This window comes from Drosophila hydei, unplaced genomic scaffold (assembly GCF_003285905.1).
Source record: "Drosophila hydei strain 15085-1641.00,03,60 unplaced genomic scaffold, DhydRS2 tig00008119-arrow-pilon, whole genome shotgun sequence".
In the NCBI taxonomy this organism is placed as follows: Eukaryota; Metazoa; Arthropoda; class Insecta; order Diptera; family Drosophilidae; genus Drosophila; species Drosophila hydei.
This window is the reverse complement of record NW_022045830.1, coordinates 4032899-4060512: the sequence shown is the minus strand read 5'-3', so window position 1 is coordinate 4060512 and position 27614 is coordinate 4032899. Positions and strand designations below refer to the sequence as shown.

General features: G+C 39.9%; 1 protein-coding gene and 1 pseudogene across 3 annotated transcripts in view; both read right to left on the bottom strand.

Annotated features, from left to right (window-relative positions):
* Nucleotides 1–27614, bottom strand: part of LOC111597828 (5-hydroxytryptamine receptor 1) — a 57723-nt gene that overhangs the window by 7736 nt on the left and 22373 nt on the right. For all 3 annotated transcript variants that reach the window (XM_023312725.2, XM_023312724.2, XM_030224771.1), the window contains exon 3: nucleotides 2407–2449. The gene's annotated coding sequence lies outside the window, so the exon portion shown is untranslated. The remainder of the gene's footprint in view (nucleotides 1–2406; nucleotides 2450–27614) is intronic.
* Nucleotides 16793–17830, bottom strand: LOC111597829 (annotated as a pseudogene).

The following is a 27614-nucleotide window of genomic DNA, read 5'->3' as shown; positions in this document are numbered from 1 at the left end:
TGTGGCTGCAGCGCAAAATGCATGAAATAAGTGACTCCAGCTTAGAGACGGGAGCAGGCAGACACAACAGATAGCGGGAACAACTGAAGGATGCTAAAACTGGCCTGCAAGCGGGTCAATTAGTGTGTCGGACTAATCACGCCTAATGGACAGCAAAACCCTGTAAGTCGCAGAAATCCATGCGAGCGTCAATCCGGCGCAGCTACAGTGCGCACACGCCTGTGCGCATTTCAATTATTGAGTCATCAAATTTGATTTCTTTAACATGCCTGCGAAGGTTTTTTTCAATTTTTTGCCAGCATGTTACTTATTTATGTAATTCGTTATCCTTGCCAGCATTCCTGTCATTTGCCATTCACCAAGTGCCTGATGTAATTTCAATCTGACACGTCAAACATGCATGCCGGGACTGATTGGCGCAAGGTTGGGGCGCTCCGGCGCTGGCGTTCGGAGGGTACACGCAAAATTGCTGTAAATGGATGCGAGTTAAAAAGCCAGCAATTTTAAATTGCCGCCGTCGACGCTGGCGCCCCTTCTCGTACGGAGTGAGGCCAGACCTCACTCGTGTCTGCACACATAGATACTATGTGTTATGTTTGTATGTATTTTAAATAATTTCTTTTTATTTTATTTTTGAGGGCGTGTTGCGCACTTGATGTTTATGTGTCAAGCAGATGCTGGTTTATTTTGTTTTCTTGCTCTGTTTGCCTTGTAAATAATGAATGCGTTTATTCAGAATCATATATTAATGCCGAGCGCTCTTACACCAGTCAGCCAAGCTAACTCGGAGACAAGCTAATAATTATTATTATTCATAGTTAGCTGTTACTAAACTTTATTATATATAAAATTAAAAAAAAGCTTAGCGTTAACTAAGTTTAATAATTACACTTGGCACTTTGAGTCAAACTTTTGTTGCGCAGTGTAGCATGAATTCCGGCATTAAATGCCTACACAGTGACATATGCGAGCATTTTATGCGTGTGTGTGGGTGCATGTGTGTGTGACTGTGGGTCTGTGTGCTGAGTTTTGTGTGCATAATAAAATTCGTGCACAAAACATGTGTAGAGAGGACGCCTAACGGTGAAAACATTTGGCAGCGGCAAAATTGCTTATCTTTACTGTTATCTTTGTTGCTGTGTTTGTTTCTTGGCTGACATTTTCATTGGTGTTTCACGTTTCATGTTTCATGTTTGATAATGCTATGCATACATACAATTGAGTCGGCCTGCGTAGGCGTGTATGAGTGATATGATTTGCATATGTACGTCGACCGCTCTCTCCCCCTCTCACTGTATGTGTGGCTGTGTGTCGTAATAAAGCATTAAATTTTACATAAATTGCGGGTACAGTTTGGTAGCTTCCGCTTCCAACAACAAGAAGACAGAAAAAATGGTATTTATGTATACACATTTGGGTTTCCTTTTGTCAGGATAACAGCAGCAGCAGCAAGAGCAGAAGCTGGCCGACATTCGATGCCAACATGTTGTGTATGTTGTTGTTTTATGTGATTATTTATGGCGCCGACTTATGGAAAACTCCTAAAAGAATATCGCGTCTACGCTGATTTTTTGTCCTTTTATAGCAAATTTATGTTTGCGCCAGCGACCGAAGACCAAAATGTGAAAATGCCAAAAGCCAGCGCAATATATATTTGGCTATCAAAATGATTTATTTGATTTTAAGTTATGTGTCTGTGTGACATCAGCTAGACAAATTCGGGCTTTTGTTTTATTGAATACTAAAAAAGTCGAACAATGCAAACATTTTGCTACCAATTAATCGACGAATAGAGCAAACTGATTTATATTGAATCAGCCACTGTCGAAATGGGTTAAATAACCTTATGTGCATTTGCCGCAATTCATCATTTATATTGCATTCGTTGCATGCTCGACACATTCTTGACTGAAATTCCACTTGAGGCAAGGCTGCTTCAAATGTTGTGTAGATATTTATATCCAACATAATATAATGCAATATCTACCGCTGCTGTTGCTGCACAAGTATTGCATTCGTATTTTGCTGCCAACAATTTTTCACTCAATAAACTTTTGGGAATTGTGGTTGAATGTATCCACTGAAATGTTGGCCAGGATCCCCGAGTGAGTCACAAAAGCTCTTTATATGGCTGCCAAATAAAATTTCGCAGTGCTAATTGAATTGCTTGGCTCTTGTTGCAGTCCAGATAAACTGAGAGCACTTCATAACTTCGATTGTCAAAGTTTTGTGTGCCAAACAGTCTTGGTAAATCTTCAGCAAGAGCGAAAATACAGCAAAAACTGACTACATGCTCTTAAGCAATAAAAATTGTATTTAATATGTAATATATTCCGTTATTATAAAGTCAAATATATTCGCATATAAACGAAATTCTAAATAACTTTGCGAAATGCTTTAGCTCACCTGTTACTTATTCCTCCTGTAGGCTGCTTCAATGTTGAGATAACTGAAATAAAAGAGTAAATAATGTAATTAAAGCAGTAAAGTACACACACACGCACACGCCCACACACACACATACACTCCGTCAATAATAAGCACACGTGCTTACTTAGTGTAAAATTTTACGCAAAGCTTCGCAATCACTTTTTAGCTGCTCTTTCTCTCTCCCTTTTTCTCTGCCTATCTCTCTCCCCCTTCAATATACTTGAGTAATAGGCAAGCAGCAAGAAATTTGTTTTTGTTATGTAAACATAATATGTTGTCTGCTGTATGTGCCTGTGCTTGTGTGAAACTTCTGTGTGTAGACGAACGAATACTCTGTAGACGGCATCAATCATACGCCATGTTGTGCTGCGCTGAAGTGTGACTAAAATGCGGAAACACACGCACAGCATAAGTTGCAAAATTGAAAATTTATCGACTAGAACGCTCACACTCACACACATGCACCCTGTGCATGTGCAACCACAACATGAGCAGCGCTAACAAGAAATTGTCAGCAACAAATTCGCTTGCAACAACATCAAACCGCCATGTCATCGCCCACTGTGGCACACATTCTATTTTCATATCCCCCTCTAGGTTTTGCCATCTAACAAGTTGAGCTGTTGCATGCGCTTCGTCAACGTCACGCTTAGCCGCATGCGAGACTTTGTAGGCACAGGATATGCGTATAGAAGCAGTTGTTGCAGATGCCCCAAGTTGAGCAAACTGGCAGCCTTATGGAAGGCTGCACACATGGCAAAAATGCAGCTGCCGAAGGAGAGGTTGCAACAACAACAACAACAGCAACAACAACAATAACTGACAACTGCAAAATTTACATCTGCCTCTCGGTCGCATTACAAACGACCCTGTGAACAATCTCTCTGTTAACGCTTGATTGTTAGCAGGGGTAAAGGCGAGAGGGGCAGGCATTACAACAGTTGATTATCTCATCCTAATGCCTGCTGCTTGCAACAACATTGTTAACCGCTAATCGACGATTTACATATGTCTGTACTAAGCAAACAATTTATATAAACCATTAACGAGGCGGATTCAATATGCTCGACTAGGATATACCCTGCTTTAAATATGTTTTTATATGCTAAACGGGTTGCCTTACTTCAGGCGATGAGCATAATTTATGAAGATCTTTTAAGCCAAATAATAGAATATCCTAAAGATATTTTTTATTAGCCAATTGGATTAAAGCATGGTTAATAAAGCGTAAATGAAAAGAAAACAACTTAGAAGCTTAAATCTCGTTGAGTATGAAGTATTTATGCAGCTAATTGCAAAAATAATGTATCTTCACTGCAAGTTTGGGGCGTTGCCAAAGAACTGCATAAATTATAATCCTAATGGACTCTATATGAGCCAAGCATTAAAATGCAAAGAGCCCAAGCCGCAGCAAAAAGTTGATGGGGAACTCGCTGAAAATGAAGTGAAATATATATGCGGGCGTTAAATTAGAAAATGGAACTGAAAGTAGTAAAGCAAACACATGCATTCTAAACGGCGCACAGCACACACTTGTGGCCGGATGTGTAACAGAGCCAGACACGGAATAAGGATAATCAAGCTCTGTCAACAGGCTAGAGTGTGGTGTGCGGCGTGAGTCGCCAACTGCTCGACAGTTTTTAATTGAGTTTACGCTTCGTGTGAGGCAGCAACTGCATGCAACATGAGCGCGCGAGCGTTATGAAAGAGGCAAACAGGGACTGTGGCAGGACTGGTGGACTGGTGGACTGGTGGACTGCTGGCTGGATTCGCTTATTACTCGCATAATACTTGTGCGTACTCGCATACGAGCTCAGCTGGAAGTGACTCGCTTTGCGGTTGCTACTCGACTCGTCTCAACCGCGACAATGAGCACCATAATGCTCATCATAATCGTGTAGCTGATGCTGATGCCGATAATGACGTTGCATAAGAGCGTGCAGCTGCATGACAAAAAATGTTAATTAACTTAATTAAGTGCATCCTGCGGTTTTTTGGTCATCATCTTACCACTGATGACAGCCATACCAAATGCCAGTTCGCCGCCCGCAACCCACAGTCTTGCGGCGTTCTCTCTCTCTCTCTCTCTCTCTCTCTCTCTCTATCTCACTCTGCAACTGCAAATTGCTATACAGAGCTAACCATTACCACACAGCCTGATGGATATGCCATTCAATTGAATCGCTCCAGCCGCAGTCGGTTTGCTCCACTCACTGGGACAAGCTGTTGCGTCGCCATTTGCTGTTTACACTGAAATGGAAAAGCAATAAGGGCGCCACCAACGCACAGACTATAATATAGATAAATGGGCAGGGAGCTACCGCTAAAGAGCCGCACGGATGTGCTGCCACAGAAATTGCCACAGCTAAAAGTCAGCATTAAATATTTATGACGCTGCACAAAAAATGCAATCAAAAACGTGAGAAAAGTTTCTATTGCATATTTATGCGCGCACCAAACGGATACAACAGCGAGAAAAAAGTAAAATAATAACTGCGACTGAAAAATAGTAAACAAAGTCAAAGTTTCCGCGAATACAGAAATACACTCTAAATATTTTATAAACTTTTTTTGTATATGAAAATTGACTTAGATATTTGTAATGTAATAAATAAATATGATGCATATGAAATAATACATAGAAAATACATAGAAAATATGAAATACATAAGAATAATATTTCATTTAAGTTGGAGAATAAATTGCTTTCGCTTGAGGATTTTTCATATAACTTAAAGTTTTTGAGCGGGTGTTGATAAGTTTTTTCTTAAATTGATCTGTGTATATAAAAACTAGGCTCAAATGAGCAAGATCGAATAAGTCAGGCTTTAAATTTTATATTATAAAATCATTTATTAATATATGTGTTGTTATTTATTTAGAAAAGGAGTGTTTTCGACCAAGGCTGATTTTCTGAATGTCATTATCAGCCCTCGGTAAAATGTTCATCCTAAATATACAAAACGATCGAGTATAACGACTTACACAAGTTGCACGCCGTGGGAGACTACGAACACAGAGTTAAATTATTTTTAGAGGAAAATTGATATTTATTTGTAAGTATAATGTTCCTAGTGGATACGAAATTTAAGTGAAACGCGTTGGCCTTGGGAGCGATGAACAGTTCAAACAATGTTAATTAATTATAATTAAAAAATAATATATAGACTCTTTCATAGCGAACAAGCCCGTTTTCATTACATTCATTGCAGCAGTGTATTAAATAACTAGCGTACTCTATGGAATGTAATAAATTTTAGGGCGGCTGGGGGTGTGGTCCATAACGACGAGTTAAGTTCTTTTTAAGGTGAGGAAAACTGTGCAGTACACAAATAAAGCAGCAGAATGGTATTCAATTTAGGTAATTTATGAGCAGCCATTGTTTGGCTGCTAAGGCTGCAAAGTGGAGCCAACTGCACAATGGCCATATTTATTGTCGTTTTATTTGGCCAATTCAAAGCGAAGCGCCATTTATATTATATACATTTTAAAATTCAGACGTCAACAATGTGCGCTGCTTTTGCTAAGCCAACAAACAGCAGCGCCAGCTCCAAATTCGAAATGCAGTTGTGAATGGGGCAGCACAAAAGTTGGCTACAGCAGAACGAAAATAAAAGATGGCTGACAAAAATGGCTGTCACTGCGTGCGTGTATGTGTGCATGTGTGCATGTGTGTGTGTGTGTCTGTGTGTTTGTCTGTCTGAGATGTGTGGAAAAGCTCACTTATGTGCAGCTGAGCCATGCAATAGCTTCACAACCAACAATGGAATGAGAGGTCCTTGGGTCTGCAGGTGCGAGGATTTGGCTGTAGAGTTATTCGCATCTCACAGACTCGTTAGCTGTTGCTAATTAGCATAAAGTTGGCTTCAACTCACTGCAGCCATTAAGTTACTCCACAAACACGGCTTTGTGCAACTGAAATGCGTCCATTCATCTTGGCATCAAAGCTTTTGACCAACTTGACAGCGTCGTAGTGCTCGCTTCTGTTCTCGTCTGTTCTGTTCTGGTTTCATGACACTGCAGTTCATTTCTTGGTTTCGTCTTTATCTTTGTCTTGCTCTCTCTCTCTCTCTCACTCTATATATATATATATATATATATATATATATATATATATCTTAATCCTAGTCGCCGTTTCATATTTCTGGCCTTCTCTTGATGCTTTCCGGCCACTTTGCTTTGGCGCCGACCCTGCCCTTCAATGCTTTTGTTCAAGCTGAAGCACGTCTCGCTCATCTCTTTGATAAATATTAGTTTAATTCTTTTTCAACTGACGACCGGGGCTCTCAGGAGTACTCCCAAGGCCATTTGTAACCCCTAATGCCCCGCCGACGTTTGATTCGTTTGCGTTATATATGATATATGCCTATATACCCTGTATATATACTAATTGTTAGTTAAATAATACTCAAAAGTTGCATTTAATATAAAATTCTAAGAAAATTTTATGAGACTTTATTTACTTTCAGTTATTTTTATTTGGCATTTAAATATTATAAATTCTTTGCTAAGCCTTTACAGAGTATATTCAATTCGAGCATACCCCAACAGCCAACACCAATGCGTTTTCCCTGATTTATTTCGCTTTAGTTGTCTTGCTTTGGCAACTAGAGAGTTGCGTTTATATTTCTTAAGAGAAAAATTTCATTTCGCCCGCATGGCTAAGTGAAAAAAATGTAAATATTAGTTTTTGATTGAAATTGGAGACATTTAGTTTCACCATGTGGAGGCGAAGCGTTGAGATTGAATACAAAATTTACTTTTATTTTACAAATTTCTAACTGTGTGACATTTGACAATCTCTGGTAGATTCTTCTGCTCTATGAGAAATTGAGCTGGGCGGGTAGTGGAGTGAAGCTGCGCGACAATTTATTGTGCTCAAACGGTACACAATCAGTGACAGGTGCCAAATGGTTGATGCAATTCGGTTTCGTTCTTTGAGTATTACGTGGTGGCCTTTTCATTCATGAGACTCGCATTCCCATTCACACAATACCTCACGTTGGCACACTGACAAGCTGTCTGACATTTGCCAGATTTCGGAAAGCTAACACACACGTTTCTTGCATCGAATGTCAGACGACTTAACACAAACGCACGCAGCCACACACCCACACACACACATCGCACATTCGTGTGCTGGAAGCGAGATGTGTGAACAAATTATGATTTTTTCATGACGCCCAAATGTGATGTTCAAATTGAATTTGGATTTTTAGCATGTTCATTTCGCATTTGGCTTTGTGTTCTTCCAAAATTTTACGTTGTGTCGTGTCACCAAAAAATAAATCAAAAATCTATTCTAAATTTAGAGTAAAATAAAACGTATAAGAGAAAATTTCCAAACGCAAAAGCAAAAACCAAAAATTGTCTTTGGTTCACAAAATTTTGCAGAAATGCAAATTGAAAGAAAAATTTTTCTACGTTTTGGTCGACAATTGAATACTCTTATGGAAATTCTGTGTGTTAAATTATAGGGTAAATGTATTTATTTAAAAATTATAGTTATTTAAATTTGAGTGACATTTCTTAAACTTTTAATGATAAGCAATGAAGCTATTGGTTATTATCTAAACACTGTCTAAAATTGAAATGTGTTTAACATCCGCATATTAAAAAAACTTCCTAAATAGCTGGAACTCATAAATTAACCTAACTAAATTAACGTTCCCATTATATGCTGAGGCAAGAAAACTAAGTCTTAATGGCTCCATTTTCGAATTTGTTTAGTCTAGTAATTTTTATAATATTAATATTTCTAGCAAACCAAAACATTTTTCCCAAAAATAACAAATAAACACTATTTGCTTGCATATTTATTCACATTTAATGGAATTGATCTACTTAGCCTGAATGGCACGGCAAAGTCGAAGTACGCACTGAGGCAGAGAAAACAAAGCAACAACATGAAAGACAATTTTGTGTGTTTTAGCTATTCGTATAAACATTTGGCCTGTGGGCCAAAATGCGTGCGCCACTCATTGATGTTTACCTGAAAGGCAGTGCTTTGGGTTGGGGCGGGGTCTCGCAGGTGGAAAAATTTGCGACTGGTGTAAATGTCCTTTTTGGGGTCACGCAATTTGACGGAAAAAGTTTAGCGAACTGTGCTGCGTTGACGTCTTGTCCATTATTAATGCCGTCCCATTAGGGCACTTTACGTAATGTCCCGCACCCAAGGTACAAGAACTTTTCGACTAATCATGCGGTTGTGCGTGCTATAAATAGATCGACAGACACGAATAGTTCGCCGTCTATTTGTATTGGATTTTTACTTAATATTTAAGAAAGTGTTTATAAAATTTAACAGCAACAGCAACAGAGACTAATTATAATACTGCACTGAGTTTTAAAACGATTTTCTACTGCTTTATGCTAATATTTTCGCCTTGGCGCTTGCCTTTTTAATTGATTTCGCCTGGGTGTAAGCTGCCCACTTGACGCATTTTGCTCGCCCCGTCAGCCCCGGGCCATACCACAAAAATGCAAACAGCGGCAAAAGTTATGAGCGCCAAGGATGTTGAGCCAGCCAGATGCCACTGCGATGCCTGGCTCGGTGCAGCAGCGGGAGCAGTAGCAAACGCAGCAGCTCGGCTGGCATATAGCCGCGGGTTCTCTTGAGCAAATAGGCACCTGTTGCTGCTGCCTTTGAACTGCGCTGGCTGCCTGTTGCACGATTGCTGCATCCGGCTGAGGGCAGGTAGCAAGATGAGTAGGAAGCTGCGACTTGAGGGAGAAATTTGCATTAAAGGCAAACAACAAATAGTAGGAGCAACAGTTGATTTCTTCCACAGCGCTGAAAAAATATGCAAAACAGTTTTTCCAGTGAAGTACGCAATTTGATTTGCGTTAGATTTTCCAAAAGGAAAAGCACGGCAGGAGTGCTAGACTTTGAGATATCCTCTTAGGGCATACCCACCGGAGGGTCGGAAAGTTGACACAAACTTTTCACTTTGTTAGACAGATAAACATGGATATCCAATAAGAAGCAAAGGTTGAAATGAACCCCTGTTGATCATACCCTTCCACTCACCTCCGAACAGGGCATTTAAAAATAATAAGAAAATATGCAATTTGCCAGCGGCTGTGAGGCAAATAAAATATAAATTATATTGCTGTGAATGCAAAGCGAACTTTGATTAAAAAGTTAAACGATTTCTTGAGCAACTAAAAGAGAGAAGAAAATAAAATAAATTAATTTTGATACATATTAAAAGTATTAACTCTTTGAATATACCTGTAGATTGAATTATAGTTTATTAAGAAATTATTTAATGGGAAAAAGCTTTTTTAGAATTTTTCATTGAGATACGAATGAAATATTATTTTTTGCTTGAGTAAAGTTTTTAACTTATATTTTTTAACCTACTTCCACTTACAAAGGAAGCTCAGAAATAAAATAAAATCAAAACTATGACTGTGCCTCTAGTATATGTTTGCCTTTTCAACTATGCATGCATCATCTTCTAGAAAATATATAAATATTTTTTTATTTCAAGTAGAAGGTGCCGAGAAAAAGTGAACGCTATTTTGGGTACACTTCTCAACAACATAAAAATAGTCCTTTATTATTTTATGCAAACTTGTCAGCAAAAGAATTTTTGCAACTGGCCTCAAGTGAGTTCATAAAAAACAACTCAAGTGCTGCTGTTGCTGCTGCTGGTGAGGGAATTTAATTAAAAAGTTTTGTGCGTTCCAACACTGGCAACAACTACACAGATCTATTAGTGTGTGTGCGTGTGTATATGTGTTTGGGTTTGCGTGTGTGCCTATGTCGCCGTCTCGTCTTGTGCTTGCGAATGAAAGTTGGCTGCAGCATGAATAACTTGCGGATAGCTTGCCTTTATTTACCTACCTTCATTTTTGGCATGTAAATTTGGTTGTGCTATGCAAAGTTGAGCCCAAATCTGACGTTGCAATTTATAAAAGTTTCACGATGCGGCAGTTGCACATTGTTGGCTGGGCTGGGCGGAATGCTCATGAAATATGGAGCCACACAAATATGTTTGCAATGCGTATACGCAACGGTGGTCGAGTGGAAAGAGAAGTAATACGAGTGCCGACTGTCGTCAATCTATGGACAGCGAACGTAACTATAGTGGGCCCTTGATATAACAACAGGCACTGGCTGAATTGGCGACTCGGCCTGGGGCAACCGAAATTCCAATTGTTGCGTAAATAGAGGAAAGCCAAATTAAACCGTTAGCTGAACAGCATCCGGTCTCTTGGCCACAGCCGGGCGGGCTACAAAAACTTCAAGGACAGCTGAGCGAGTCCAATTGAGTTAGTTTATTTGCATTCAAGTGCCAATTAGCTGGGGCTTCATTCGGTCCCCGGCTGAGTGGAGCCGTGTTTTGTGCTAGTTACGCGAGCATCAAGTGAGCCGCAGTCCACTCTCCGCTTGGCTGGCTAACCGGCACGCAGTGAACTCATCTTGGCCAAAACAATTCGAAGCGTAAATTCAGTTCACTTCAACACAATGGAATCGGCCCTTTAGCCAATAAAAGTGAGGGGTGTTCCGGCTCTTGAGTTTTGCCCACACAATTTCCGCTGCTCATAACATAAACCGCAACAAGCTGCAGCAAATGTATCTGTATCTGCAACAGCAACTGCAAATGTATCTGTATCTATATCTATATCTGTCAGCTGCACGTTTGCCTGGCTAATTTGTTCAGCTGCTTACGCGGAAGTGGGTGGCAAACTTGTCTAATTGAAACACCTGATGAACACTGTGCAACATGCTAAGGGTCTCACCTCTGACAGCCTTCATTTACAATTCTCACATGCATCGCATTCTTTCATTGGATGCTGAAACGCTTTTAGTAGAATATAAATGATGTATGCAAGCACTTTGCTACACTCCACTCCACTCCACTCCACTCCTGTAGTCTAGTGCACATGCACACACAGACGTGTTGGCTGTCACTCATTTGGCATTAGCACAAATTATGTCACGTCGCAAGTTAGTTGGAAAGTTTTTCAGAGGGCTTAACTTGGAGCGCACTTTTTGTGCTTGGGGTGCAATGTTTTGGCTCTTGCTTGCCATTCCACTACATTACGTTTCGTGCCTTTTTCCATTATAACCATAACCCCTTGCAAATGGCAAAGAGGATATGACGTTCTTAATCAAATAGAAGCAAAGGTATTCTTGATCCTGACCCAAAATAAGCTGATATGTGTGTATATTTTGAAATATATAGAACATATATAAACATCAAATTCCATTCGAGATTTCGTCTCATTTTCCATTATAGAATTTAATACATGGTATTGCTTCAGTGACATCTTAAAGTTTAATGTCCCTCCTAGTCGCCCTCAGCCGATTAGAAAACTTAAAGTGGGCATCAGTTTGCATTTTGGCTTAGTGGTTCGATCGTGCGAATGGCAATGGAAATTGTGACTGGTGAGTGTCAATATAGACACACTTTACACTTGCATACCGCCTGCCCCTCTTCCCACCATGTCCTCTGCTGCTGTTGTGCAAACAAAAAAGCACTCATGGCGGTTACTGCGAGATATCCATGCAAGCGGCAGCGAATCGCCAATCAACATCAACATCATCATCAACTGCGACGCCAATGGCAGAGCCGACCATAACCGCAGCCATCACAAATGCCATTAGAGCAGCCTGTGAAGCCGAGCCAGTAGAAAACAGTTGCTGCTGTCTGTCCTGCCAGCTGCTGCCCTCGCCCACCCCGCTCATGGCTGCCCAGCCACGGGGCGTAGGACTAACGCGTCGTAAATTGAGATTTCTATTTATTGTCAGCGACTTTGACGATGCGACGTCCACCCGCAACACAGTGCAGCACTCCGCTGGCTCATATGACTACCAATAGGGAGAGTTCCGCGCGAGACGTGACTAACTCAGCGCGGTCCGTCAATTTAACAATGTCGCCCAAGCATTTTTAATGGACTTTTAAATTTGCTTTTATTGTTATTTGCTTGCTTGCTCTACATGGATGTATGTAGGCATATGTAAATGTATTTCAATGAATATTACATATGAACGCTTGGCTTCAGTTACTGTTCTTGTTGCCACACTATTTTCCATTTATTCAAATGTTTACACTATTTTTGTTATTGCACTTTGCACTTTGGGTATGTTGACTATATCAAAATTTGAAACTCGTTTCAGTAAAATAATATTGATATAAGCAAAAAGTGCCTTAAGTCTCATAATTTCTATGCAACTAGTTGGATGTGATCATATACTTTAACATTTCTTCTTTAGAAAGTTTTTAGAGCAGATCGAAATTTCTAAGGAAATGACAGAGTAGAAGTATATAGAGATATCTTTCATTGAATATCTTGGTTTTCTTGGTTAGACAAATTTAATCTAAGACTAACTTTTATGTACTTTGATCAGTTGCACAGTTCAGATGCTTGTGTAGAGCTTAAATCCTTTATTGTCATTGGAAAGGTAAACAGACGTTAGACTGCAACTGCAAACACTTGCCAAATACCAAAGCCAAAGCCAGTTTCAGTTACACGCGTTAACTGCAAATGCCAAAACATTCCGTTTTAAGGGTAGTCAAGAGTTCGGCACTGTGGCCAGTTGTGTTTCAACTTTCTTTGTTTAGTATTTGGTTTGTTTTAGCAGCACTTTGGTGGCAAGTTTCATGGGGCAAGTGCTGGACAAATAGAATTAACAATAGTTGCACTTAGCACATTCAGCTTGGATTTGATTGTCTTAGCGGTTCGCGTTGCTGAGTTGCTGTATTTGCTCGAATGTTTTTATAATATTTGATCTAAAGCGATAAACTTTTACCCAACCCATGCACACACAAATTTCCACTCCACGGCCTGCTGTGTGAGTGTGCCAAATGGGTTTTGTGCTATTCTTGGGCAAGTGTCAATCACAAGCCAAATCCCTGGAGAATGCGCGCTGTCACTTGGCCGATAACAATAAATTGGTTCGCCTTTTGTGTGTTTGGCTGTGAGAATGTGTGTGTGTGTGTGTGTGTGTGCGGCAGAGTTTAGGGCCCTATTATGGAAATTAAATTGATATTTAAGTGACATGGATAAATTTCAGGCCCCACGACAATGTTGACGGCAAATTGTTTAGCCACAAAATTTCTATTGAAAATTTTATGAGCTCAAAGGCGGCTTTATGAGGCGACGAAAAAGTTTTCTCTCATCTCCGCTTGCCACGTGGCGCACGGCATAAGCCTCAAGAAGTTGCATTGTTTTGACCGCTCCCGAAAGTATGCTACGAAAATCCAATGAGGTGTGTGTGGTCAGCTAATGCCTGTGGTTTAGCCTGGCAGAGTTGACTGCGTCTGGTATTTGACCTTTTGGCTTTGGGGCTTGCCGCTTGGCTGACGTTGGTCTTGGCCAAAAAGGGTTTTAATTAATATGTAAATTATTGTGAACACGAAAAGGGGCGTATGGGTGCTGCGTGTTGCCAAGTTAAGTTTACACTTGTTTAATTAAGACGCTTCATTCAGACTCACTCGGACTGTAATGAACTAACTCAACATAACTGCGTATGCGTGTTGGCAACAAATTAGAATACATTTTGCCTTTTTATGAAGGCGTCACTGCAGGTTAAAGACCCCATCGACAGTTTCAGCTGTGCCAAAAATTTCGTACAATTTAATTATTTATTGAATATTTAACTTTGCTCTTTGCCACCTCAGCCAATGCCAAAGAGTTGTCCCCATTTTCATATGTACATATTTCATTTGCGACTCTTTCTGACTCACAAAAATACAGCAGTTGCTTATGCACACAGCTATCTGCTAAGCAAGCCAACAACAAGTATATATGCCAGACATGGAGAGTTGAGTTCCTTGATGGTTAAAGGTGGTCAAGTTTGGCTTTTATGATTATGAATTTCAATTTTTTGCTGAGGCTGACAACTCTGTGCCATTTGCAATTCGTATTGCAAGTACATTTCCGGTTTTCGGAAATGCATTTCCGTTTCCGCTGCCGGCGCCCTGACAAAGTTGTGCCGCAGCAAACTTTGCCGCACATAAATTTCCAGTTTGACTAAAATGCCAAGCTGACACGCCAAACACACATAAACCTAGACGGACTACACACATACTTTATCTCTCTCTCTCTCCTATTCCTCTTCCTCTCTCTGTCTCTCTCTCTCTGTCTCTCTTCCTCTACACACACCCTGCATTTCCGGCAGCACTGTCAGCTGCACTTATTGGCCATTCAACCAATTTGGTTACACAATTTTGATGCAATTTATTGCATTGCACGCCTCAATTGGCTGCCCACTTGAAAATTTATTGGATTTGATTTGATTTGATTTTCATTAGCATATTCATGACTGATTGATTATAAAGTGCGCCACAGACCACAAAAAAAATAAAAGAAGAAACACACAAATGGAAAATTGAATTGAATCAATTAAACTCAACAAAAAGTGGGAATTTCAGCTGAAATTTAAAGACACTTCGTTCGTCGGCAGCGGCTGCTTCCTTATTTGCCTTCCACCTACACTCATTACGAGGGTAAAACATAAGAGCAAGAATGGACACACAGCGCAGCCCTTTGATTGCGGCCTGTTCGTTGTATTGTATTTCACACCACGCTCAACAAAAAGTTCGCGCTCGAGGGATTTTCTCTTTTATATATACTATATATGCACAGATATATATACATATATATATTTTTAAAGGTATTTTTTCATCTTAAGTTCTTTTTTGCTGCTATTTGCCAGCACGTTGACAGGCAGCTGCCTGCGGTGCATTTATTTATCTTCACTTTTATGTGCGCGTGGTAAATATTCCGTCAACGTTTTATCTGCTATCGATATGCTTTTGAGGCTATTAACGAGTGCTTCCAGTTCTCCCATTGGAGTTATGGTATGAAAATTGATTTAAAGTTGTGAACGGGTTAAGACAAAAATCGTTAAGTTGCTTTTCTTTCGCTTAAATGATATAAAACAAAAATCTTTCCTTTGCTCTTAATATTATCTAAGGGTCGCTTCTACTTGGCTTATCATTTGCATGCTACATCAATAAATTCAAAATATTATATATATTTTTTTCAATGTAATAATAAATCTCAATTATAAATTTTAAATCTTTAACTGACAGTTTGATTTACAAAACTCTTTTTGTGCTGTCAAAAAAATATATTACAAAAAATAAGATTTTTATCATACAAATTGTATTTAAATGTAAACTTTAGCAGGCATATGTACATATGTGGGCTTATAATTTGAATGTATTTTATATAAAATAATTTAAATATGCCCATAACTTAAATGTCTGTCATGCATAAAGTAGATAAGCCAAAATATATTTTATGAAAAAAACTAATGAAATATATTTGCTATATTTCCCTTATTATGTTCAGGCCACGTCAGCTGCCTGACTGGTTAATCCACACATATACACATCCAAAGCCACACCCCAACCCACTCTGGGGCAGCCGCAATGCGGTGCTGTGGACTGCTGCGAGTGGCAGGTGCATTGCCTTGTTTGCGACTCATCTAAATCAGGCAGCAACAGCAACAGGCTGGGGATTTGCCGAGAACATAATAAATATTTATTAGGTGCGCGTTGTCGCTGCTGTTGCCAAAAATTAAATTTGTTTTCATTAGAGCAGACAAAGTGTTTAGGGCAACAGGCGAATGCATGCTGAAGCAAATCCACCCACACAGTGTCCGCTGCTGTATGCTGCTTAAGCATACGCGAAAATGTGCTCCAAATTAAAAAGGGTATTCGTCTCTGGGGTGAAAGCAGTAGACGCGGCCGAACACTTGACGGTGCTGCCAAAACATTTCACGGGCTTAATTGCGCGCAAGCCAAGCAGATAAAAAAAAAAAAAAACAAAAAAAGAAGAGGAAAAATAAAGAGAGAAAAACAAGGCAAAATGAAAAGAAAAACCTAATGAAAAAGTTTTGCCTCGTTGAAGAACGAAACGAAAAATGAGAAAACTGGCTATGAAAAGCGCGTCGAACGCGAAAATCGTTAGAAAAGCAAAACAATAATAACAAAAACAACAATTTAAGTAAATATGCGCCAAAGCGCAGGCAAAGTAACAACACAAACAAAAGCCCCATCACGACGCCAGAGCATGAAGGGCCATAGAGGGCAGCAAACAAAATCACAATTAACTGACAAAAAAAGCAAGATATGGACCAAAACGAAGTTTAAATACACTTCCGAATCTATATTAATATAAAAAAAAATACTTTTCTCAAAATAAAAATTTGTATCTATAAACTTAATTAGTTCTATGAAATATATTTGGCAATAGTTTCAAGGAATTTTAAACTTCATTAAGTCCAATCTTTACTCTCTTCTACATTAATTTTCAGAAGCACTCAAAGTTGTTCCAATTAGATTTCAATATATCTGCAGCCACTTGAACCTATTTTATACAAATTCCCAGGCAAAGGATATGGAGCAACGGTACAGCGCCGGATGCGTATCTGACAGCACAACAAAGGGTGTCAGGGTTATGCAGTCAGCCAGTTAAAGAGTGTTAAAAATAAATTGGGTTCTTTGCTGCAAGGATGTGAGGGAAATGCGGACGCGTGAGTGATAAGGGCGTGACAGTGAAGAGGGCAATGCGATGCGTACGCGACACATAAAATATTTTAATTGCGAACCGCTGGCTTCCATATTGGACAATTTGGATAATTATTGCAGCTACAGTTAAACCATCAAATTGCAAGAACTTTTTCCAATATAAATGATGTAACTTCAAATCCAAAGTCCTGACGAAAATCGAAATATGGTCTATTGACACGCAATTTGTAAAGTTTGGAAATAAATCAATTTTTTCTTCCTGACAATTTGTGAGCTTTAAACGTTATAGCGTTGTCGACATCGTTTCATGGCCTCGTTGAAGTCGTGGCACACGTTGAGATCACTGTTCTCCTCGCTGCACTTCAAAAATTGACGTATCTCGAAGGCGCAAGGACCCTCTTCGACCAGTTCGCTCGGCCGTTTTTGTTCAGCCGCCGGTTTCTCTGGCGCCGCCGTCTTGCTGCCCCCACTGAAGGCACCCGTTATGCCAGCACCCACAGCGTGTCCCACGGCAGAGCCAACAGCGACCCCGGCTGCCGTGGCTGCCATGTCCTTCATTACATCGGATGTGGAGCGCCCAGAACTTGGAGCTGCTGGAGCTGGAGCTGGAGTGGTTGCCGGTTTTGTCTCCGCCTTTTGGGGTTGCGTCGCAGGAAGATTTTTGTTTTTCGAAGCGCTTGTGAATGGAGTAAAGCCACTACGACTGGTGCTGCTGCCGCGTCCTCTGGCGTAGCTAGAATTAGGCGGAGCACTAGAGCGTTGACGTGGCATTTCGAGATATATATACTAATCTGTACAGGCAGCCAAAATTTAAGCAAATTTTTCTGTGCCGATATTGAAAGAATTTTGAATATGTTTTATTTTTTGTTCTATCAAGCTTCAGACGTTTTACAAACTGAACTTAAAGCCAACGACAGCTCAGCCAATTTAAAACTCACACAAACACATACGTACGTTTGTGTATGCTGTTGTAGATGTGTGTGTGTGTGCGTGCGAGTGTTAGCTTCCCCAAGGACTCGGCATTTGGCCTTTGTCAGCTTTTTAGCCAGCCAACTAATTTATATAGCTTTGGCAGGGTACCAGCTGGGGCCAGAGGCTCAAAGCGGTTAATTTCCAATGTGCACGACTCCTGGGCGCCACCTGGCGGTCGCTAGCATCAGCTACAGCAGCAGCTGTTTGTACAGAATTTCATAGTTTTTTGTTTTAATATTTTTAATTAGTTTTTATTTCGCGCGCTAATTATGGCCACACATCGAGGCAATAATGAAATTGTCGGCATTGAGTCCAGTTAAATAAAGTTCAAAAATAACGTTGCCAAGCAATTTCCCACGTGTCATGAGCTAAATTCTATTAAAGTACATAAACTATTTGTTGGCAACAATTTGCAATTCCCACGCATCCTCATGTTGGCTAAAACAAATGAGTTTAGCTAGCTAAGCATTGAATTACCTTTCAGTTCGCTCTAGCGCAGGCTTGACTGCAGCTCGACATTCGAGTAGTTTTACTTACTTTGTATTACTTGTTGGGCCAAGTCAAAGGTACCAGCTTATCCATTCTTGGAAATTTAGCCGCATGTTGAATTGCAAAGGAAATGCTTTAATTACCAGCTCACATGCAAAAGAGCTTTTGGTCGAAGCTTCTAATTTCTTTTGCGTTGCTTTCCTAGCTTCGCGCGAAATGAAAATACATGACCGAAATTAGCCAAGCTGTTAGCCAAAAATGTAAAGTATAATTCAAATAGAAGCGTTGCTGATGTGACAGCTGCACGCAGAGTCAATGTGACATGCGAGCGAGCGCTCAGCAAACAGAATATTTCATCAAATTACTGCGAATCGCTAGTGGCGGGGACATGCGGCTGCAAATGCCGCTTGATTGATGCTGGGACACGCCCAAACCAACAAAAAATGGCACATACACACACGGCGTAGATCATAGCAAGGCCATGCCCATGCAGTCACACGATATGGCCATGTTAATCAGTGGGTGGGCGATCACATCTTACACTCACTGTGTTATGAATATTTCAGCAAATTATAAAGTGCTTTTGCTGCTCTGCTCCGCTCTGCTATCCTCTGCTGTCTTCCTGAATTGCTGTGACAGCCACAACAACAACAACAACACATTCCAAGCTGAATCTCAAATGCTAATTTCATTTTGTTTATTGTTTTGGCTACAACTTAATTTGCCCGTCTCGGGCGCTGAAATGTTTATAAATCAATCAACATCAATAACCGCGTCGAAACACTTTTGAGCCGACTCGACCCCAAGATGGATAGACTTCAGCTACATTCGATGCCTTAAGTGCTCGAATGGACGCAATATGCAAAATAGCGCGCGTATAGAACGTTTTCTTTCATTTCACTTTTCACTCGGGGCCCACGCTGCGCATGATGAATACTTGGACTTGCTTCGCTGTTTTGCATAGACAATTGATGCGATAAAAAATTGCAAAATACAACCGGCTATAAACATGCCCAGATTCCAAAGTGTATAATAAATAAGAGCATTAGCTATGGATATTGTTGTGTTTATTGCCTACAGCCCAGATATAGCCTAGATATAGAATTTAATGGGTTCTCTGCTAGCATTGCCCATAGGGTATTAACGTTCAGTTCAAGTTTGACTATCTACATAAAACGAGGCATTTTCCATTACAATTTTTAAAATTTCAACAAAAGTTTTAGAGAGCATTTCGCTGGTCGTAGTGCAATATGAGTTTATTTGCTTTTAGTTTGTGCATCATTTACAGAGTTTTGCATGCGCTGCTTGTGGCGCATTAACATAACTTTTGACAGCCACTTGAACAGTTTTCAAATTTCAGCAAGCTGTTGCTGTTGCTGTGCGTGTGTGTGTGTGTTTGAAAGTGGCAAAATTTCAATTAAAATTTTGCACTCTTGCACTTAGCATGGCAAAGTGCGCACTTTAGATGCATATCAGTTGGGCTAAACGAGTGAATAAACTTTTGATGCAAATGTAACCGCAGGCTGAACGACAGGGCGTATGATTAATGCTAGTTGGCAAGCAACAACAACAAGGTCAAACATATGTGAACAAATTTTCCTCAACACAAAGAGGTCAGCATTTAGATTACAACATTGTTGCATGCTTGTAATGTGGCTTGTAGCTCAGTGTTGAGCCAATTGACCAATCTCTCAACACTTCCGTGGCGCAACATAATGCATAATTCAATTCCTCAATTATTTTATATGCGCAATTTGTGCCAAGTTTGCGGTTGCCGCAAATGTAAATATGCTCAGCTGGTGGCAAAAATAAAGACATGGAAGGAGTGAGAAAGAGAGGTAAAGAGACAGAGACAGAGAGAGAGAGAGAGAGAGAGAGAGAGACAGAAGGGGAGCGCAGCATAGGGAACGAGAAACACAATTAAATTTGCATTGTGGCCAGAACGAAATGGACTGCATTTTTAACCGTTTGCTGGCAAAAGTATAGCCAAGAAGAAGAAGAATGGGCTGCGTTTGAAATGCGGTAAATTACAGTTAACGATTTTGTAGCACTGCAATTTGCCGTTATCTTTAGATTTCTATCTATGGCTTTTGTAAATGTGGCGTCGGCGTTTGCGTCGGTTTGTTTTGCATGCCACTCCGGCACCTACGTGCAACGTGCCGTGCCACCTGCCACTCGCCACCTGCTACACAGCCCAAAGCAAACGCTGGTCATTTTCCAAAGCCATTGTGGTCAGTTACAGGACTTCAATTGTGTGTGCCACTGTGTGTGTGCGTGTGTGTGTGTGTGTGTGTGCTGTGCTGCCCCATAAAGGTGTTGAAATAACTGCTGCACAATACCTTTTTTATGGCTTTGCCAAAGGGTATTTGGCTTCTGCCATTTACTGTGTAACGCATGATGAAAAAGATGAATGCATTATTATCATATATGAACTATATCAAAGGCAACTGCCTGTCATGACAGCTTGGGCTGTTCTTCTAGAAGTTTCTGCTCATATAAGATTAAGGAATAATTCAAGATTCTGGGAAGCTGAGTATGAAATATGGCACTAATTCCACTAGAGAAAGAAAGAAAAAGTAATTATGACCAACATGATATAAAAGACTTTCAATCTCAACTGGTAATATTAGCAATAATAGTGAACCCAGCAATATCAGCTGCAATCCTAATCAAACTTTACAAATATCAACTGAAATATAGGCAGCTATATCCAGCCCAACAGCTAGTCGAGCAGCTGCTTAATTAGAAGTGCGACTAATACAACTTAAGCTGATGTTAAGACGTTGTAAGCGTATTATATATTCGCTATATTCGCTCCAGTTTGTCAGCGGCTGCCGTTGCCCTGTGCTTCAATTGTTATGGCCTTTTATGGCGATTGTGTTGTGGGCGCAATGCAAATTGGCGGCACATAATTATGTCGCTGGCACGAGTACAACACAAGAATAATAGAATACAAAACGAGTGGGATTACGATAACATGGGAGTAGCGTTGGTTGGCTAACTTTTTGCTTTGCCACTGGAATTTGATTTGCTTTGACCAGAACTTTGTCCTGTGCTTTGCTGTGCTGTGCTGTTCTGTCCCTGGGTCCTGACTGAAAACTTTTACCTGTCTAATTAGCAAACTGACGCTCGAGCAAGTCATTTTCATAGAGAGAGCACACACTTTATCATGTCCATAAAAAGAATTGGAAAAACTTTTAATTTGCTAACGCCATGACAAAATATACACTGCAAAAAAACGGTCCCAAAGACTATTTTAATGAAATGCATTTGGTATTCCAACAACCTTTTTTGCCTCTCTTTTTTAATGAATTAAAAATATAGTTTTTACTATATGAACAAAATGGATGAGCATGAAAAAATAAATGACAGATTTTATTTTTAATTGTTCATGGTTAATTAATAAAGCAAAAACAATGCATAAGTTACGCCGCAAGCTGTAATATCAATAAAATATTATAAATAAATTATTGGCCTTTCATAGTTCAGTTTTTCATTTCAACTGGTTTGTTTTGTCCAAGGAGCGAATCCGAAAAACGAGCAACCAAAAGTTGCTGGAAAGTTGTGAATGCTCAATGGGGCAACGCTGGCAGGTGGTGATTTCATTTGCCAAGCTGAGCTTTCAGCGAGTGACAGGTGAAACTTGGTTGCCGCAGTTAATGCAATACTCCACTGGCAGCAGCAGTTGGCTTGACTAATGATCGCGTGCCAATGCAATGGCAAAATGCCATTTGGTACGCTGCTTGCAGCTTGAGTTTGTTGAAGCGGCAAAGTAACTGTCACCGAGCCGTGCGGCAGACAAATGAAATTCGGCGGGCGAAGCGGGCAGCCATAAAAAATGGCCCCAGCCAAAGTGAGATGGCGGCCAGAGCTTCAGGCCGAGTCATTTTTTAAGCTTAAGGCTGGCCATTAGAGCAGCATCTTAATTATATTTACATTTTATGCATATATTGTGCGCCTTTGACTACTGCTGCTGCTGCTGCCGCTGTTACTTCTGCTGCTACTGTAAGCTGCAAATTAATGACTGCATTTTCAAGTGAGGCGCCAAAAGGATGAATGCAGGCAGTCGGGCAGTAAGGCAGTCAAGCAGTCAGGCAGTCAGGCACCGCAGCCGCTTTGTTCACTTTCTCATTTTGCGAAAATTTTGTAATGTGCAGATTAAAATTTTTGCGCTGAGTTTGCTACTTTGCTGCTGTTTCTTCCTCCAGTTTGTTCTACCGTCTCCACTTGCTCTTGTTCTGCTGCTTTATAAAGTGTGCGTGAAAGTTTTGCGGCGTCTGTTTTGGACCAAGTTTCGAATGAAAATAAATCATGTACACTCTTGACTTGCCTATGCCGTAGCTGAATGGAATGCTCAATGGAGCCGGGTAAAACGGCTCCCAAGTTTCCATTTGGATTACCCGTTGAACCGGTGCAAATTTATGGCGCACCTCTATAAATCCATGCTACCTGACACTTGAGCGTAAATTAGCGCCACTTTGCAGCTATGAGCCCTGGCATTTTATCTATTATTTTATTATTTTGATATACGTTGCGTACGTGATGCAACAGTTTGCCAGCTACTGCCGTGTTTATTCAATTAATTTACATAAATCTATTCAATTCCATAAGCCCTTTAACCTATCAATTTTGTGCTGCAGCCAATTAGTAAATAGTTACATAACCATTAACAATCGGCTTATTCGGGCGCAAATGCTCGAGGCTGAATTCCTAACAAAATGTGTTTGGCGACACCTAATTAAATTAATAAATTCCGTGTTAAATATTCTTTATGCAATTTAAAGCACACAATTATAATTTAATTACATGCTATGTGGCGTTTGCTACCCAATTTGACAGCAAAGCTAGCATCTCACACGTCGTATACGTGATGTGCAAATAAAAAGAAGCAATCTGCATGATTTATTGGCATATATAGCGGTTAGTATATATATAATTCTGTGTAAGTAAAATGTATAGTAAAAAATATAGATATATATTAGGCTAAATAAAGAATTAATTGCTGCTGTCTCACATTACGTATACGTAACATGCAACTAACAAACTCAACTCATATGAAAATTAGTTTAAATTAATAGAAAATATTTTTAAATTTATTTAGCCACAACTAATAACCTAGATTAACTGGATTTCTTATCAGGTGAGCTCTGACATGCCCTGCGTATACGTCATATACATAAACTACATTTTTATTCATTTCAAATAATTTTAGTGCATCAAATGTAAAGTAATATTTCATATTGTTTCTTATCAATGATCGCTTTGACTTCCAAGCTAATCGACGCTTAACCCTCAGTCAGCAAACGGAAGCTTGACCTTTACATCAGAACATATCTTACATAAGTTTGTCTTGTTTTTGCTGCTCTTTCAAATAAGCATATACATATATTTGGCAACCTTAACTAATTGCCACCTTCTCGCTAACCTGCCCAGCATAACACAACTGACACATAAATAATGCGTGTCGAGGCTTGCAAATATTATTCATCTGTGTGTGTGTGTGTGTGTGTTCAGCTCTCACTACCTGCAAAATCAATTTGAGTTATTGTATTTAGTCTTCTGCATGGCCCAAGGCAAAGCGTAAAGTAAAATAAATATTTTAAAGCTAAACACAAACACAGAGACACACGCACGCACACTAACCAGCTGTGAGGCTGTGGGCCACATTCAGGCAGTTTTGTCGATGATTGATATGCCATCGTTGGCTGTATGCGAAACAGGGGCTGCTGACGTTGTCAAACTTTGGCAATGCCTCCAACACACTAGCGCACACACACTCACTCAGTCCACCCCCGCGCACTGCCGCTATACACACAGAAGCGTCGAGTGTCAAAGTTTTTTGTGCCCGCTTAGCGCGTTTGATGAATTGTTAAAAGAAAATCGCGCGTATGTGTAAACATTTTGGTCTATGACACACAATGTGAGGGAGGGGCATATAGGGAACACTGTGGAGGCAGCTGCTGTTGATGATGCCTGCCGCTGCCGGTTAGGCAAACAGGTACAACAAACAGCATCAACGAGAAGTGAAGCCAACGAAGCGGAAACTCTCTTGTTAACGGGAATTACAATCCATTTAATGTTTTGATATATTAAGCGTTTGTGATAAGAACTCATCACATATTCATATCAAAGAGCTAAATATTGTCGTTTCACTTTTTAATAAAAAACGAATTTTTTAAGAGCTGCCAGCAGCAGCAAATTTCACTTAAATGAGACAGCCAAAGATATTATATTATAACTGATATAAACAGCTTTCATAGCTCAACTACTACAATAAAGCTAAGCTAACCCTCGTCTAGTTAGTGTATATTACGTTACCGCGTGGGTCCTACTTGAGCCTTATGCTGCCAGCATTTTTGTAAGCTCTTCACTTTTAATCTGTCTTCTGCCAACTGATGAGGGGATAGCCACACACACACACCCACACACACACGCACGCAAGCACACACTTTTATACACGCACACATATGGCTGCTGTCAGACTGTTAGGCAGGCTCCTGGCGCCTAATCCCTACTAGGGAAGCCACATTTCGAACGTGCCACACAGACACACGCACGCACGCACAATCACAAACGCAGATACTCAGTTAAGTATATGCTCACTGACTGACACACCCACAGAATCACACACACTCACACACACACACTCATCACATCAAATCATCAATCACATGCTTTGGTGATTCATTGATAAGCTTTCTTCTCTCATACCCGCTGCTGCTGCTGCTGTTCGTGGGCGTGGCAATCATGTTAATAAAGCCGACCATTAGCCTGCACCTCGACGTGTTCGGCGCTGCTTTAAGGCAGCTGCCATTAAAGTAAAAATTTTAAATGAAATAAAAGAGAAGAAAATTAAAGTAAATTTATTTGATGCTAAGTAAATACGCTTCGTTGGCTACGCAGCATTTTGTTTATTTAAAATTTTTTCAAAATCAATTTAAACATTTTTTATGCCGTATTCTTTTCCTTTCGTTCTGGCCGCGTTATTTTTGATGTGGTTATCCGGGCAGCAGGCACCGAGGGCCGTGTAAACAAATGAAAGTTTTCTGCGGCTGCCAACAACAGATGCGATTATTTACCCCCATCTCGCTCTCTCTCTCTCCGACTGAGTGTGTGCGGAAAATGTGCAAAAGTTTTGCATAAAAAACCTAATATGTTGTTTTGTGCAAGCATACCCTGTAAGCTTGATGTGTGAGGCATGTTAATTGCCGAGCAATGAACCCGATGAGAGCGTTATCAGTGCGCACAGCTGAGCTATCGAGCCTCAACATCAATTTACAGGGTATTTTCCCATTGATCACACTTAGTGAAACTGATTTGATTTTGCTCTTGTTGTTGCGCCGGCATCACGAGCACGCGCCATTAATGTCAGAAGTGTAATTGTTTTTAAATCGCTTTGATAACGGCTAAAAAGTGTCGCACACAAGCAAAATTTCACAAATTTATTTCGAGTGCGTATTAAAATCAATCGAATACGTCGAGTGCTTTGAAATTGACCCAAAAAAACAAGTGTCTTTAGTCATCGCTTTTGTGTGTGTGCAAAGGACATTAGATGTAAGCTTTCTACTTGTTAACGTAATGCCACAAAGGCATCGAAATGTGTGCAAATATATTATATGGCCAAAGGAAGCTTTGCAGATCTGAGCTAGCAATGGAACGCTGCTAGCAAATACTTTAAGGCCACTCATAAATATTTATGTGTTTGTTTTGATTTTGTTTTCAGTTTAACTAAAATGAGCTCATCGAAAATCAAAACAAATTTCCATTCAGAAATCAAAGAATTTGATAATATTTCGTTACCTCGTCAGTTCAATGTGCAGTCTAGCTGATAACAATTTTTATTATGATAATTCCAATGCTTAAGATTATACAACTGATGTCATAAAGACATTTGACTCATAATCCAAAATGATGCACATAAATTCATTGACTCAGTTGGGTTATATTAGATCTCAACTCATAGAGCAGGAAATTGGAAAAAAAAGTTGATAACAAATTCCCTTAACTCTAACAATTTATCGATAACAGTGGCATGCACCGATAAATAAAAGCTGGCAGTGAATGGCTTTAAATATGAATTGTTATACTATTTTTTTTTTAATTTTAATGCTGGCATTAGGAAATTGTGTTTTATTGTCGAATCCGCTGTAAAGCTCTTAAGGCGGCTCAACTATTAGCTACATAGTTTTACTTGTTTTTCACACTTTTTTACTATATAAACTTTTAAAAGCATGATAGTACCGCAGTTTGTAATCTGAAATGGAATTTTTTGTTGTTGACACTGTCAGCTTTTTAAGCACTGAATCCACTGCAAATGGGAGTTCAGGGCTTAATGGATTTCTGAAATGGAAGTGACCGACAGAAGCAGGCATGACAGACACCCCAACATTTATTTTTTTGATCAAAGCAACATGCTGAAACCACAAAAACTTTAGAGATTCGAAATTTTCAGTATATATATATGGAAAAATATACAGAATAAGCTACATAACCACGATAATGCTCTAGCACTAAGACTACTGCATGACTCAAGCAACCTCAGTCGACTTAAAAGATTTCATGTCGTAGACCTGCGCCACGGAAATAGATTACATATTTATATTATATATATTTATAGAATATTTCAAAAAGTCATGGCAACCTCCAATTTACTGTAGGGATTCCCGTAACGAATACCAAGTTCTTGTATATATTCCTAATTTTTGATACGTCCCTCCCTGCTTGGTACTAGTACTTGTTGTAATAGTTAAACTGCAGCAAAGTCTATTTACTCCTTCAAGAAGAGAGCTGTTCGTTCGCATTTGCATATCAACAAAGTTATCCGTAGAAGGCCACACTCTTCAGTGGAGCAGGACATATAGATATTTAAACTGCCTTAAGCTCTGTTTTAATAAGCAGTCAGTCACAGGACACGCTCTGTATAGACAGTGCTTCAGAACGTGCCACAAGCACAATAATGTAAGATTTCATAAAAAAGCACTAAAGAAGAGAAGAAGAAGAAAACAAAAGGCAATGGCGAATCGTTTTCTCTGCTGCTACTGCTGCCTACCTTTGTTGTAAAAGTTATTCTGTTATTGCTATAAGGGTTTGTTCTTATTGTTGTTATTGTGGTTGTCGCTGTTGTGTACGGCAAAGGGCAGCAGCTAAAGAACCAGAAGCAGAACAACAACGGCCAACAGACAACAGACAACAGACAACATAAACAAAAGCTGCGCGTCACGTCACATC